Below are 15,193 nucleotides of genomic sequence, written 5' to 3'. Positions count from 1 at the left end.
CTGTAGTCCATAGACTTTTCAAAGGTTTATCAAAAACCAAGGCATTGCATGCTTGTGTGATGCTTAGAACCATTGGCACAAGGGACTTGGCACTATATTCCTTTCCTTTTAACAGAAAGTAAGGCAAGTGTTTCTTAACAAGGCATTGTTAATTACATAGCATTTAACAGATCATATAATGCAAACTTGTGTATGTGTCACCTTAATATATATATTGCCCAAAGGGCATTATAACCCATGAAAATGTTGCTTGCTCATTCATGTTTTTTGCTAGACTATTCATAACACCAAGGAATAGAATTTATATAATTGTCCACCAACACATAAATGAATAATAGAAGTGTTTTCATATGTATGTACTAGGAAATTTATTCTGTTAGAAAGAAAATTTAAATTATGAAATCTGCAGAAAAGCGGTGGATATGAAAAACATTACAATAAATGAGGTAAACAGACCCAAATCCATAAATTTCATGTGTTCTCTCTCTTAAATGTGTGTGTGCATGTGTGTGTGTTTACATGAGCACTCCACTGTTTTCCAGTCCCTTTGTCTTCTAACTTCTCACCCTTTACTCCAAGCCTCTGACAAAAGATGATCAATCAGATTCTGTAATTTGATCTTTCTAGCATTTCTCTCTCCATATCTATAAGAAAGACTAAAATGAACCAATCCGTGTGACTGTGGTGGTTTGAGTTTGGATATTCCAATGATGTTCAATCTATAACCAGGAATGGATAAAGGCATAAGAAGCAGTGCCAAGCAAGTGATTTCTAGTATACATGGTGTGGTTTGGCCCATAGAACAGGAAATAAAACTACAAAATGGGAAATAGGGCATGTTATATATGATAGAAGAAAGTAGACTATGGTATTAGAATGTTAGGACAGAGATGTGGTAGGATAATGGAGAAAAGCATCAAAGAATCAAAAGAAACAGATATTGGAAAACAACATAATAAAACCTCATACACTATATGCTAAGAATGAGATAATGAATAAACAAGAGCTTAACCCACAGAGATGCTATGGTTCCTACTATGTCTCTTTTTTCTTTTTTTTTAAATTGAGTATCTTCTTCATTTACATTGCCAATAGTAAAACCTTTCCCAATTTCTCCCCTTCCAAAAGCCCCTCTCCCCAAAGATTCCCTACCCCTCCTCCCACCCCCTGCCTCCATGTATATGCCTCTCTACCTAACACACTCCCACCTCCCCCCACCCCCAATCCCCCATCTGTTTCCCTTTGTTGGGGCCTCTATTGAGCCTTTACCTGACCAAAGACAACTCCTCCCACTGATGCCCAACAAGGCATTCCTCTGCCACAGTTTTGGCTGGAACCATGTGTATCCCTTGGTTGATGGTTCAGTACCTGGGTGTCTTGTGGTGTCTGGGTGTCCGAAGTCATTGTTCTTCCCATGGATCTGTAAACCCCTTCAGCTCCTCCGGACCACCCTCCAGATCCTCCAATGGTGACCTCAAGCCCAGTCCAATAGTTGGTTGCTAGTTTCTGCCTCTGTATTTGTAGGGCTCTGGCAGGGCCCCTCTGGAGACAGTCGTGGCATGTTCCTTTTAGTACATGCTTCTTGTTGTAGTGTCGGGGTCTGGTGACGGTTTATAGGATGAATCCCCAGGTAGGGTTGTCTTTGGGTGGGCTTTACTTCAGACTCTGCTCCACACATTGCCTCCCTTATTTCTCCTGTGAGTATTTTGTTCCCTTTCTCAGAGGACCCTCTGTGAATCCTCACTTAAGTCCTCCTTCTTCTTGAGCTTCCTGTGCTGGGTGAATTGTAAATTATTTATTTTGAGCTTTTGGACTAGCATCGACTTATTAGTGAGTACATACCATGTGTGTTCTTTTGTGGCTGGGTTACCATGCTTAGGATGACATTTTCTAGTTCCATCCATTTGCCTAAAAATTTCATGAATTCATTGTTTTTAATAGCTGAATAGTACTCCATTGTGTATATATAGCACAGTTTCTGTATCCATTCCTCTTTTGAGGGACATCTGGGTTCTTTCCAGCTTCTGGCTATTATAAATAAGGCAGCTATGAACATAGTGGAACATGTGTCCTTATTACATGTAGGTGCACCTTCTGGGTATATGCCCAGGAGTAAGATAGCTGGGACCATAGGTAGTACTATGTCTAATTTTCTGAGGAATTGCCAAACTGATTTCCAGAGTGGTTTTAACAGCTTGCAATCCCACCAACAATAGAGAAGTGTTCCTCTTTCCCCACATACTCTCCAGCATCTGCTGTCTCCTGAGTTTTTCATCTTAGCCATTCTGATTGGTATAAGGTGGAATCTCAGTATTGTTTTGATTTGCATTTCCCTGATAACTAAGGATGCTGAAGATTTCTTTGGGTGCTTTAGAGCCATTTGAGTTTCCTCAGTTGAGAATTCCCTGTTTAGCTCTGTACCCCATTTTTAATAGGGTTATTTGATTCTCTGGAGATTAACTTCTTGAGTTCTTTGTATACGTTGGATATTAGCCCTCTATCAGATGTAGGGTTAGTAAAGATCTTTTCCCAATTTGTTGGTTGCCGTTTTGTCCTATTGACTATGTCCTTTGCTTTACAGAATCTTTGCAGTTTTATGAGGTCCCATTTGTCGATTCTTGTTCTTAGAGCATAAGCCATTGGTGTTCTGTTCAGAAACTTTTCCTGTGCCCATGTGCTCAAGGTTTGTCCCTACTTTCTCCTCTATAAGCTTCAGGGTGTCTGATTTTATGTGTAGATCTTTGATCCACTTGGACTTGAGCTTTGTACAAGGAGATAAGAATGGGTCGATTTGCATTTTTCTGCATGCAGACCTCCAGTTGATCCAGCACCATTCGTTAAAAATGCTGTCTTTTTTCCACTGTATGCTTTTAGATCCTTTGTTAAATATCAAGTGACTGTACATGTGCGCAGTCTTTTCTGGGTCTTCAATTCTATTCCATTGATCTTCCTGCCTGTCTGCATACCAATACCAAACAGTTTTTATCATTATCACTCTGTAGTAGAGCATGAGGTTAGGGATGGTGATTCCCCCAGAATATCTTTTGTTGTGGAGAGTAGTTTGTGTTATCCTGGGTTTTTTGTTATTCCAGATGAATTTGAGAATTGCTCTTTCCAGATCTATGAAGAATTGATTTGGAATTTTGATGAGGATTTCATTGAATCTGTAGATTGCTTTCAGCAAGATGGCCATTTTTACTATATTGATCCTGCCAATCCATGAACATGGGAGATCTTTCCATCTTCTGAGACTCATGATCAGGTAAGCTTCATCCCAGGGATACAGGGATGGTTCAATATATGGAAATCCATCAATGTAATTCACTACATAAACAAACTAAAGGAAAAAAACACATGGTCATTTCATTAGATGCTGAAAAGTCTTTTGACAAAATTCAGCATCCCTTCATGATAAAAGTCTCGAAGAGATCGGGAATCCAAGGCCCATACCTAAACATAGTAAGAGCAATATACTGCAAACCACTAGCCAACATCAAACTAAATGGAGAGAAACTTGAGGCAATCTCACAAAATCAGGGACAAGACAAAGCTGCCCACTCTCTCCCTATCTATTTGTACTGGCTGGTTTTGTGTGTCAACTTGACACAGGCTGGAGTTATCACAGAGAAAGGAGCTTCAGTTGGGAGAGTGCCTCCCTGATTCCAACTGTGAAGTATTTTCTCAATTAGTGATCAAGCGGGGAGGGCCCCTTGAGGGTGATACCATCCCTGGGCTGGTATTCTTGGGTTTTATAAGAGAGCAGGCTGAGTAAGCCAGGAGAAGCAAGCCAGTAAGGAACATCCTGCCATGGCCTCTGTATCAGCTCCTGCTTCCAACCCTGCTTGAGTTCCAGTCCTGACTTCCTTTTGTGATGAACAGCAATGCAGAAGTGTAAGCTGAATAAACCCTTTCCTCCCCAACTTGCTTCTTGGTCATGATGTTTGTACAGGAATAGAAACCCTGACTAAGACAATATAGTACTTGAAGTAATAGCCAGAGCAATCAGGCAGCAAAAAGTGGTCAAAGGTATACAAACTGGAAAGGAAGAAGCCAAACTATCACTATTTGCAGATGATAGGATAGTATACTTAAGCCACCCCAAGACTTCCACCAGAAAACTCCTAAAGCTGATAAACAACTTCAGCAAAGTGGCTGGATATAAAATTAACTCAAACAAATCAGTAGCCTTTCTCTACTCAAATGATAAACAAGATGAGAAAGAAATCAGGGAAATAACACCCTTCACGATAGTCCCAAATAATATTTCATACCTACGTGTTAACCTGACGAAGCAAGTGAAGGGTCTATATGACAAGAACCTACTATGTTTCTATTCATCTTCTTACTTAATTAGAGAAAACACCTGATAAGTGTTAGTGACAGCAGCCTAGTTTTTATTAATTAATTTATTATTTTACACTCCATATTTTATTCACTCCATCCCCAGTCTCCACTTGGATGTCCTCAACCCCCACCCTACCTGACCTCTAAACTCCCTGGGGCATCCACTCTTGAGGGTTAAGTGCATCATCTCTGAATGAACACTGACCTGGTTGTCCTTTAGTGTATGTGTGTTGGGGTCCTCATATCAATCAGCTAGTGTATGCTGCCTGTTTGGTGGTCCAGTGTTTGAGACATCTTGGGGGTCCAGAATAGTTGAGATTGCTAGTCCTCCTACAGGACTGCCCTTTTCCTCAGCTTATTTCAGCCTTCCCTATCAACAACAGGGGTCAACTGCTTCTGTCAATTGGTTGGGTACAAATATTTTCATCTGACTCTTTCAGCTGCTTGTGTGATCTTCCGGAGTGCAGTCATGCTAAATCCCTTTTTGTGAGTGCTCCATAGCCTCAGTAATAGTGTCAGGCCTTGGGACCTTCCCTTGAGCTGGATTCTACTTTGAGACAATTGCTGGACCTTCTTTTCCTTGGGCTCCTCTCCTTTTCCATCTCTGAGATACTTTCAGACAGGAACAATTACAGGTCAGAATTGTGACTGACAGCAGCCTAGTTTTTTCAGCATACCTACATAAGGGCTGCAATGCAACTGTGGCTCCTGTACCAGAAGACTTCATAGCACACGAGCAACCAGCCCATCTCACATCACCTGTTGTGGAGCTGTGGAGCTGGATGGGTCCTATTTCTTCATCATTATCCCTGAGCTCCACAGGTACCCCTTCATGAGCTGCAGTCCTCACACTACATCCTTGCTGCTCTGTCTTAGGTTAAGCAGTTTTCCTTTCCTAGGCTCTGACTTACTTTCTAGGAATTGATCACCATTCTGCAACTTCAAATAACAACTTGGCCCTCTGCCTCACTCTGACTGGACCTGGAGAGATAGACACAGCATGCATTTAATATGAACTAAATAACTTTTGCATGTCAGTCATTTGGGAAAAAAATCCAGTGAAAATTTACAGAGCTTCTACATAAGCAAATTTTCTAATTTTGCAACAAGAACATATTGAGCTAGCTTTCCTATGGTTAAAGATGTGCTTAATATGTGGCTCCACTTACATGCAAAAAAATGCATAATTTTTAAGAAGTTGTGGATTTGGGCCAATGTGCTTCTCATGTAGAAATTTTCCTCTGATCTAGTAAATAATATGGCTTAGAAAGCCATTAAATTTGAGTGGACTTCAGATGAAGAGTGTTGAGAGAGTGAGACCTATCCAAGACTTTGTCAGATGACCCAATGAAAGAACAAAAGAAGCTTAGTTCTAGGTCCTTTCCCGGGGGCAGACTTGGCAAGGCCAATCTAGGGCTGGGTCTGTGGCCTTGAAGGAGTTTTCAGTTCCTGAGCACTTGGCTTTTTCCTAAAAAGAGACTTGGTATATTAGTGTCAAGGCCACTGTATGCTCAGTCTGTATGGTCTTGAGAATCACAGGGTTCCCTTTGCTCAACATTGCTTATCATATGGTACATAAGTATTGTATAAAACATAGTTTGTGCAAACCTAATGCCAAACATTTCTCTCTTCTCAACTGTTGACTCTGTCCCAGAAGAATGTCTGCAAGACAAAGTCATAAGGGAAACTCATGGGATATGTGGTTTTCTCATACTCTGAGAGTCCAACATCAATGAATACTGAACCATTAACACACAACATTATTCATGCAGAGCATAATACTTTGGCATAAATGTGTGTGAATATACGTGTGTGTACATACATAATAAAAATAAGAAAAAATAAAAGTGTTTGTGTTTGTGTATTTCCTTAAATAATATGTATGAAAATTGTTCGAATCATTTGTAGATGAATTCAGTATTTCAATCCATTAATTGATTAAAAGACTTTGCCATCCCAATTAGAGATAGGAGTCAGCTATCTAATCAATGGGCTGAATAGAAGATAAATGTGAAAAGGGTATATTGTATTCTCTCTGCCTGGTTGCTTGAGACTTTTCTGAATTCAGACTAGAAATTACTTGCTGGTGTGTTACTGATCTTCTTAGACCTTTAGTCATTCTTGCTTATATACTAAACATCATTGGAGTTCCCAAACTCAAAACACCACAGCCACATGAATCGATTAATTTTAGTCTTTCTCATAGCTATGAAGAGAGAAATGTTAGAAAGATTAAACTACAGGAACAGTTTGATCATCTTTTGGCAGAGGCTGGGAGTAAAGTGTGAGAGGTTAGAAGATCAAGGGTATGGAAAACAGTGGAATTGTTTCAGGGGTGCTGAGATGGAGGAGTACATCATTACATCCACAAACCCTATACAATGTGCATTGTCACGAATAAACTCTGATTATGCTGTGGACTTTGAGAAGATTCTGTTGTAGGAAATTATTAAAAAAGTGAGTCAAAATGTTCCTGCATTAGTGCCAGCAAGGCATCTGGGTGAGCCACAGAGCTCACGTCGGACCACAGGGCTCCTCACAAGGTGGCCTCTGCCCACTATCTCTATGGTCGGGGCCCTCGAGTTCCTCTTACTACCACACAATGCCCCACACACCTCACAATCTGCCACCTCATAACCTAATTACCCAGTAGAATCAAGACTCTTAATGCTTAATTATATAATCAGATTTATGTATAAATAATATCACAATTTACAAAATGTAAATACAATAATTTTAGAGCCAATTAATAATGATGAAAGCTTTATCCCAATATTTCTAACCTTATGAAAACATAGCTATTTTCAATATGTTGTACTCAAAACTTAAGACAAACCATGGATAGGAATGGAGTCCAATATTGTTTACTCTGCATATTTCAGATTTGAACTTTCCCCTATTCCATATCCTACTGTTTAAATCTTTCCTATCTAGCAGCCAATGATGATGATTATTTGAATATCCTATTTTGTTTGTACTTATAAAATGGTAATGATAGATATAGATAGATATAGAGATAGAGATAGATGAGAGAGAGAGAGAGAGAGAGAGAGAGAGAGAGAGAGAGAGAGAGAGAGAGATGGTCTATTCATTGTTTAATTTGGCTAATTTAAAGTATATGCCTATCAATGACTTGGAGATAATTTTCTACTTTTAAATGTATGAATGATATTATTCACCCAATCTGTATTAAGTTTCAAAATGGGGACATGAAAAGAATTATTAATGAAACATCTTTTATACATGCCATAAACATATTAACATTGGGTTTCAAACACAAATGATTAATTTTAAACAATTCTGAAAAGGAAGAATCTACCAATAGATTTAGTAAAAGATGCCATGGACTGACCCAGCCGGGGGAGTCACGTTCGAGGGAAAACCAGGGCTTTGGATTCAGGAAGGCACAGGTTCGGCAAGATGACAGACAGACACACCAGAGAGCGGTTTGAATCTGCTGCAACTTTACTTTTTAGTCAGGCATATTTATAATACATTGAGGAACAGATCAAGGTTGGCACATCTCCAGAAACACTCAAACAATTACTAAACAAGGTACATTTCCATCTTAATTAGAACAGCAAGTAGACATGAGATGATGCCCACAGGAACTCTTACTCTGTGAACCGTGATCAAAAGCAAACTATGATCATGAACCTCAGACATACAGTGTTCGATTCTAACTTGTGGTTACTTATTAAAGTTGTGTTAATAATCAACAGGAGAACTTGGGCCTTCAGACCAATTTGCATGCTTAAAGCCTTCTTCTGTCATCAAAAGTCAAAATGCTTTAAAAATGAACACATATACATTACAAGAGCCTTCTCTACTGCCTTGGACAGCAAACACCACGGTGGTCTGGCTCAAGCTAATCTATGTCCATAATCTCAAGAAAATGATAGGACCTTCTAACCTTCAATGTTTTTATCCATCTATTACCTTCTTATCATAAGTACCTGTATAAAACAATAGCTCATCAGTAGTCCTATACTTTTTCATATTGTTTTTCTTCCTGCTACAAACTATTCACCATTACCTTTACTAAGGCTAGTAATAAAGACGGACCCTGTTAAAAGAGCATTCCAAGATTTTCTTTCACTAAGATTCAACATGAGTTTATTGAGTTTAGGACTGGAAGCGGTAGGCATAATCGCCACATCCTCTTTTTCCTTCCACTGGAATATCAAGTTCTCCTTTATCAACTAACCAGCTTGTAGGCTGGGATCATGCTGTATAAAGAATTAAGAGTAGGAAGAAGAAAGACAAAGTGCAAAACCCATAACCCAGGAAGCACAATATCCTTAGAGATCATCAAGGCCTTTTCATAGGCCAGAGGTGGGCACACTGCCAGGGACCTCCAGGGAGCCTAGCCCCAAGGGGCATTTTTCTCCCGTCTGCCTTAATAACGTACTGTCATATCACACAGACGACACTGGAGTTGGTGTGGTAAAAAGAGGCACAGGCACTAGTATCTCTGATTTAGATCTTCCAAGAATACATGAAGTTTCAATTATGTGTCTGAAGACTGGGGGCAAAGAAAAATAGTTCTAAAAGATGGCTTCAGTCCCATTACACCAAAATTCTTGAGAAGAAGCTAACATTTCAGGATCTAGGTTTTAGGATGTAAGGCTTGTATATAAGGAGACCAATCCAACTAGAGGTAAAGGTAATTATCTACATATTATCTCAGGCATCCTCTAGAAAAGCATTCCTATAAAAGAACACCATGTTTGGTAAGAGTCACCCCAAGATACTTTATACTGTTTGTGGCTATTGTGAAGGGGGTCATTTCCATAATTTCTTTCTCAGCCTGCTTATCCTTTGAGTATAGGAAGGCCACTGATTTGCTTGAGTTGATTTTATAACCTGCCACTTTGCTGAAGTTGTTTATCAGCTGTAGGAGTTCTCTAGTGGAGTTTTTTGGGTCACTTAGGTAGACTATCATGTCATCTACAAATAATGATAGCTTGACTTCTTCCTTTCCAATTTGTATCCCTTTGACCTCCTTATGTTGTCGAATTGCCCGAGCTAGTACCTCAAGTACAATATTGAAAAGATAAGGAGAAAGGGGGCAGCCTTGTCTAGTCCCTGATTTTAGAGGGATTCCTTCAAGTTTCTCTCCATTTAGTTTGATGCTGGCTACCGGTTTGCTCTATATTGCTTTTACTATGTTTAGGTATGGGCCTTGAATTCCACAAACAGTATAAAGTATCTTGGGGTGACTCTTACCAAACATGTGAAAGATCTGTCTGAAAAGAACTTCAAGACTCTGTAGAAGGAAATGGAAGAAGACCTCAAAAAATGGGAAAACCTCCCATGCTCATGGATCGGTAGAATCAATATAGTTAAAATGGCCATTTTGCCAAAAGCAATATACAGATTCAATGCAATACCCATCAAAATCCCAACTCAATTCTTCATAGAGTTAGAAAGAGCAATTATCAAATTCATCTGGAATAACAAAAATCCCAGGATAGCTAAAACTATTCTCAGCAACAAAAGAAAGTCTGGGGGAATCAGTATTCCTGACCTCAAGCAATACTACAGAGCAATAGTGTTAAAAACTGCATGGTATTGGTACAGTGACAGGCAGAAGGATCAGTGGAACAGGATTGAAGATCCGGAAATGAACCCACACACCTATGACCACTTGATCCTCGACAAAGGGGCTGAAAACATCCAATGGAAAAAAGATATATAGCCTTTTCAACAAATGGTGCTGGTTCAACTGGAGGTCAGCATGTAGAAGAATGCGAATTGATCCATCCTTGTCTCCTTGTACTAAGCTCAAATCCAAATGGATCAATGACCTCCACATAAAGCCAGACACTCTGAAGCTAATAGAAAAGAAACTGGGGAAGACCCTTGAGGACATCGGTACAGGGAGAAAGTTTCTGAACAGAACACCAATAGCCTATGCTCTAAGAGCAAGAATTGACAAATGGGACCTCATAAAATTACAAAGTTCCTGTAAGGCAAAGGACACCATCAAGAGGACAAATCAGCAACCAACAAATTGGGAAAAGATCTTCACCAATCCTACATCAAATAGAGGGCTAATATCCAATATATATAAAGAACTCAAGAAGTTAGACTCCAGAAAACCAAACAACCCTATTAAAAAATGGGGTACAGAGTTAAACAAAGAATTCTCACCTGAAGAACTTCGGATGGCGGAGAAGCATCTTAAAAAATGCTCAACTTCATTAGCCATTAGGAAAATGCAAATCAAAACAACCCTGAGATTTCACCTTACACCAGTCAGAATGGCTAAGATTAAAAATTCAGGAGACAGCAGGTGTTGGAGAGGGTGTGGAGAAAAAGGAACACTCCTCCACTACTGGTGGGGTTGCAAATTTATACAACCACTCTGGAAATCAGCCTGGTGGTTCCTCTGAATACTGGGCACCTCACTTCCAGAAGATCCTGCTATACCACTCCTGGGCATATACCCAGAGGATTCCCCACCATGTAATAAGGATACATGCTCTACTATGTTCATAGCAGCCCTATTTATAATTGCCAGATGCTGGAAAGAACCCAGGTATCCCTCAACAGAAGAGTGGATGCAAAAAATGTGGTATATCTACACAATGGAGTACTATTCAGCCATTAGAAACAATGAATTCATGAAATTCTTAGGCAAATGGATAGAGCTAGAGAACATCATACTAAGTGAGGTAACTCAGACTCAAAAGGTGAATCATGGTATGCACTCACTAATAAGTGGATATTAACCTAGAAAACTGGAATATCCAAAACATAATCCACACATCAAATGAGGTACAAGAAGAAAGGAGTAGTGGCCCCTTGTTCTGGAAAGACTCAGTGAAGCAGTATTTGGCAAAACCAGAACGGGGAAGTGGGAAGGGGTGGGTGGGAGGACAGGGGGAGAGAAGGGGGCTTATGGGACTTTCGGGGAGTGTGGGGCTAGAAAAGGGGAAATCATTTGAAATGTAAATAAAAAATAGAACACAATGTCATAAGAGTTCAGTAATTATAACAATTCACTAGGAAGAAAGTACCTTTTGCTTTGTGGATAAATAAAACAGTGAAAACACTGCCCTGCCAAAGATATTCTAAGTCTCCCATTCTAACAGTAGCCATTTACTTTCTTTATATGGGAGCTTCCTAACTTCAAAAATATTATTATCCTAAAACTATGCATTCTCTCTGCAAAAAATAAAATATATGATGTTTTAAAGGTTTTATTTTTAGTGTATGCACACACACACACACACACACACAAACACACATGAGTTTCATGTCTGACTAAGTGCCATGAGTATATATTAGCAATTTTTGAGAGATCAAAACAATCTAGATGACAACAATAAAAGCAGGCACTGGCCCTGAAAAGATGGGTAACAAAGACCCACAATGCAGTCTTATTCCTGCCCTTAGTGATGAGCCCAGGTCAACTCAATTCCTCATCAGCCAGTGTCCTCTGCCCTTTCACAGTCACTTCTTTATGGTGGCATGGACCCAGCCTTGCATAACTAAGTAGCAGAGAGACTTGTTTCAATTTTGGTGGCTGATTGTGCTTCAGGACTCTATTGTATGTGATCTTGTCTTGATACTTGATGTTAATTATAGCCTGTAGTCCATGCAAATGAAACTGAGATGAAGCATGTGATTTCAATTACAGAGCCAAATCTCACAATTTGAGGCTGTCACTGCAAACACTATTCTGTAAAGAATGAGCCTCACTTCATACTGGGTTTTAAAAGATACTTTTTAAAAGCTGATCATAACAAAAAGCCTGTAAGGTTGCAGTGTTTATTACTTATTTTAGAGTTTCCTGTTCATTTTCCTTGAGGAAAATAGAGAATTAAAGAGGAAAGAAGGTTTAGAAGAAAGGGAAGAAACAGAAAAGAAGGAAGTAGGAGGAAAAGGAGGAAGGCAAACCATAGCTCATCCTGTAGAGTGACACTTAATATCCTTGTAATATGATTTTATACAGCACAGCATTAGATAAACTGCAAGTCCCTAGAGTTATTAGTTAACTTTTAAAGCTGTCTGAAAGAATTTTTTATACTCTATAGTCTTCCCCTCCACATAGGTTTACCAGTACTTTAAATACTTGGGAAAACATATATTTAATATAAATGTGAATTTCATAATGGCCCACAGTCAATTGGCAATATTCTCTGCTAACTGCTTCTGATGAAACATTGTAGACTGAAATAGAAAGTGCTTCATGATTAACAATGCCCTTCATGAACACATGAGTAGGGTCCACTAACACTAACTTGCATAACTCTGTAGAGTCTCTGAACCCCGTTCCTTGCGTGCTTTCACGTGTGACCTTGCATGAGTTTCTCTGGACAGAAATGGCCAGAAAACTACTGTGAGAACTTAGAAATGTTTCTTGCCTTCACCATATATGTCCCTCTTAAAATGCAAATTTTCCTCAACAGAAAATCTTCTTACATCAGCTTATTGCTAGGATGCCTATTGACACTAAACCACTGCCAGTCAGAAGAGTAGATATGGGTTAACATGCAGATGGCTTATTTAATATGTGTCAATGCTCAAGTCTGCTGAGCCCATGTCAATGAACAGAGGGAAGCAGAAATAGTGTGATTCCTGGTTCTTAGATCCACATCTAGGATAGATTTCTCAAAGATGCAGATTCATTGATTATCTTTGAGTCAAAAAATAATGATAAGAGTCCAAATATTGATTTCAAGTGATTTTCTTTCAAAAGAGAAAGTTGTTTGGAAAGGAACTGAGTTAAAACATAATCTGAAAGGTTAATGCTTCTTATCAAAAGTCTTTAGACAAATGGCTAGGGGTGGTAGCATCACCTTGCTTAGTATCACCCTGCTTAGTCTACAGCATATGTAGGAGTCATTGCCACTACTAGGTCAGAGCTTCTGACAAATGAAGAAAAAGTCACACAGGTTATGGCAGTATAATCCTACTCTATAGACTTACCATATTTTGATTCTGATTTTTGTATTTGCCCCTACGCAATAATGTGATCTTTCATTAAGAATGCAACCAGTCTGGCGGTTCCTCCGAAAACTGGGCACCTCACTTCCAGAAGATCCTGCTGTACCACTCCTGGGCATATACCCAGAAGACTCCCCACCATGTAATAAGGATACATGTTCTACTATGTTCATAGCAGCCCTATTTATAATTGCCAGATGCTGGAAAGAACCCAGGTATCCCTCAACAGAAGAGTGGATGCAAAAAATGTGGTATATCTACACAATGGAGTACTATTCAGCCATTAGAAACAATGAATTCATGAAATTCTTAGGCAAATGGATGGAGCTAGAGAATATCATACTAAGTGAGGTAACCCAGACTCAAAAGGTGAATCATGGTATGCACTCACTATTAAGTGGATATTAACCTAGAAAACTGGAATACCCAAAACATAATCCACACCTCAAATGAGGTACAAGAAGAAAGGAGGAGTGGCCCCTGGTTCTGGAAAGACTCAGTGAAACAGTACTCAGCAAAACCAGAACGGGGAAGTGGGAAGGGGTGGGTGGGAGGACAGGGGAAGAGAAGGGGGCTTACGGGACTTTCGGGGAGTGGGGGGGCTAGAAAAGGGGAAGTCATTTGAAATGTAAATAAATTATATCGAATAAAAAAAAGAATGCACAACGATTCACTTAAGAATGCACAATGATTTGAACTGTGATTCATATCTCCAATTATACTTAAAATCAGAATCATTCATGAACTAACCATACTGAGTGTGTCTTAGGATGGACTTGAGAGCTACTGCTTGATCTATGTTATATATATATAGATTCTTAAATGTCCAGAGTTTGGCAGATATCAAGGGTCCTGGTTTGCTTCTCAATTACTATGATAAAATAATGACCAAAGACAATTTAGGTAAAATATGAGTTTGTTTTCATTTTAATTCCATGTCACAGTCCATCATTAATGCAATTCAGAGCAGGAATTCAAAGCAGGAGCCCACTGTCAGTAACTAAAGCAGATAACATAGAAAAATGCTACTTACTATCATACTTTCCATGGGTCACTCAGTTTGATTTCTTATATGAACCAGGACCATTTCTCCAGAGGTGGTGCAGTCCATGTTAAATGGGCAGTTGAAGCAGCAATCATCCATCAAGAAAATGCACCACATATCTATTTTAAGCAAATTGGATACAAGTAAATTCTCAATTTAGGTTTCAGAGGTGACACTAGCTTGTGTAAAGCTGACAGAAACTAGCCAGTGCAACTGACTACAAAATATCATTCTTGTCTACCATATTGATGATATGTTGATTGGAACGGGGAAGCAGGAATTAGAAAGCCAGTCATCCACATTTCTCCTAAAGCAACAGGGTCAAGTTGTCAACAGCAATACCCCATATCTGATACCAACTGTATGCTGGTTATTTCCTGTTGCTGTGATACAATACCATGATTAAGGCAGCTAACAGAACCCAGATTTTGTTTTGGTTCATGGTTGCAAATAGAGACTCCTTGTAGATTGGGGAAGCAGGGCAGTTCAAAGGTAGGATAGAAGCTAAGAGATCACATCCTCACACAAAAGCAGTTAAAAGTGACATTGAAATGAATGTGAATGGAGAGACTATGCCTGCAGAGCCCACCCACAGATATATATTCTGCAGATAGTCAGTACCTCCTGGTCCTTCCCCAGACAGTTCTACCAACTGGGAACCAAGTATTCAAGAGCATTATCCTATGGGAGGTATGCTCATTCAAACCACCCCAACAACATTGAAGAATAATAGTAATTATCACCACTACTGTACAATTCCTATCCTTTCTACAAAATGGCCTCCTCTCCCATTTGTGGAAATGAAACTCTAGGGGCTTTGATCTTCTTCACAAGCCTACCACACCT

The sequence above is a fragment of the Apodemus sylvaticus genome, chromosome 4 (genome assembly GCF_947179515.1).
Source record: "Apodemus sylvaticus chromosome 4, mApoSyl1.1, whole genome shotgun sequence".
Classification (NCBI taxonomy): domain Eukaryota; kingdom Metazoa; phylum Chordata; class Mammalia; order Rodentia; family Muridae; genus Apodemus; species Apodemus sylvaticus.
This window is presented reverse-complemented; position numbering follows the sequence as displayed.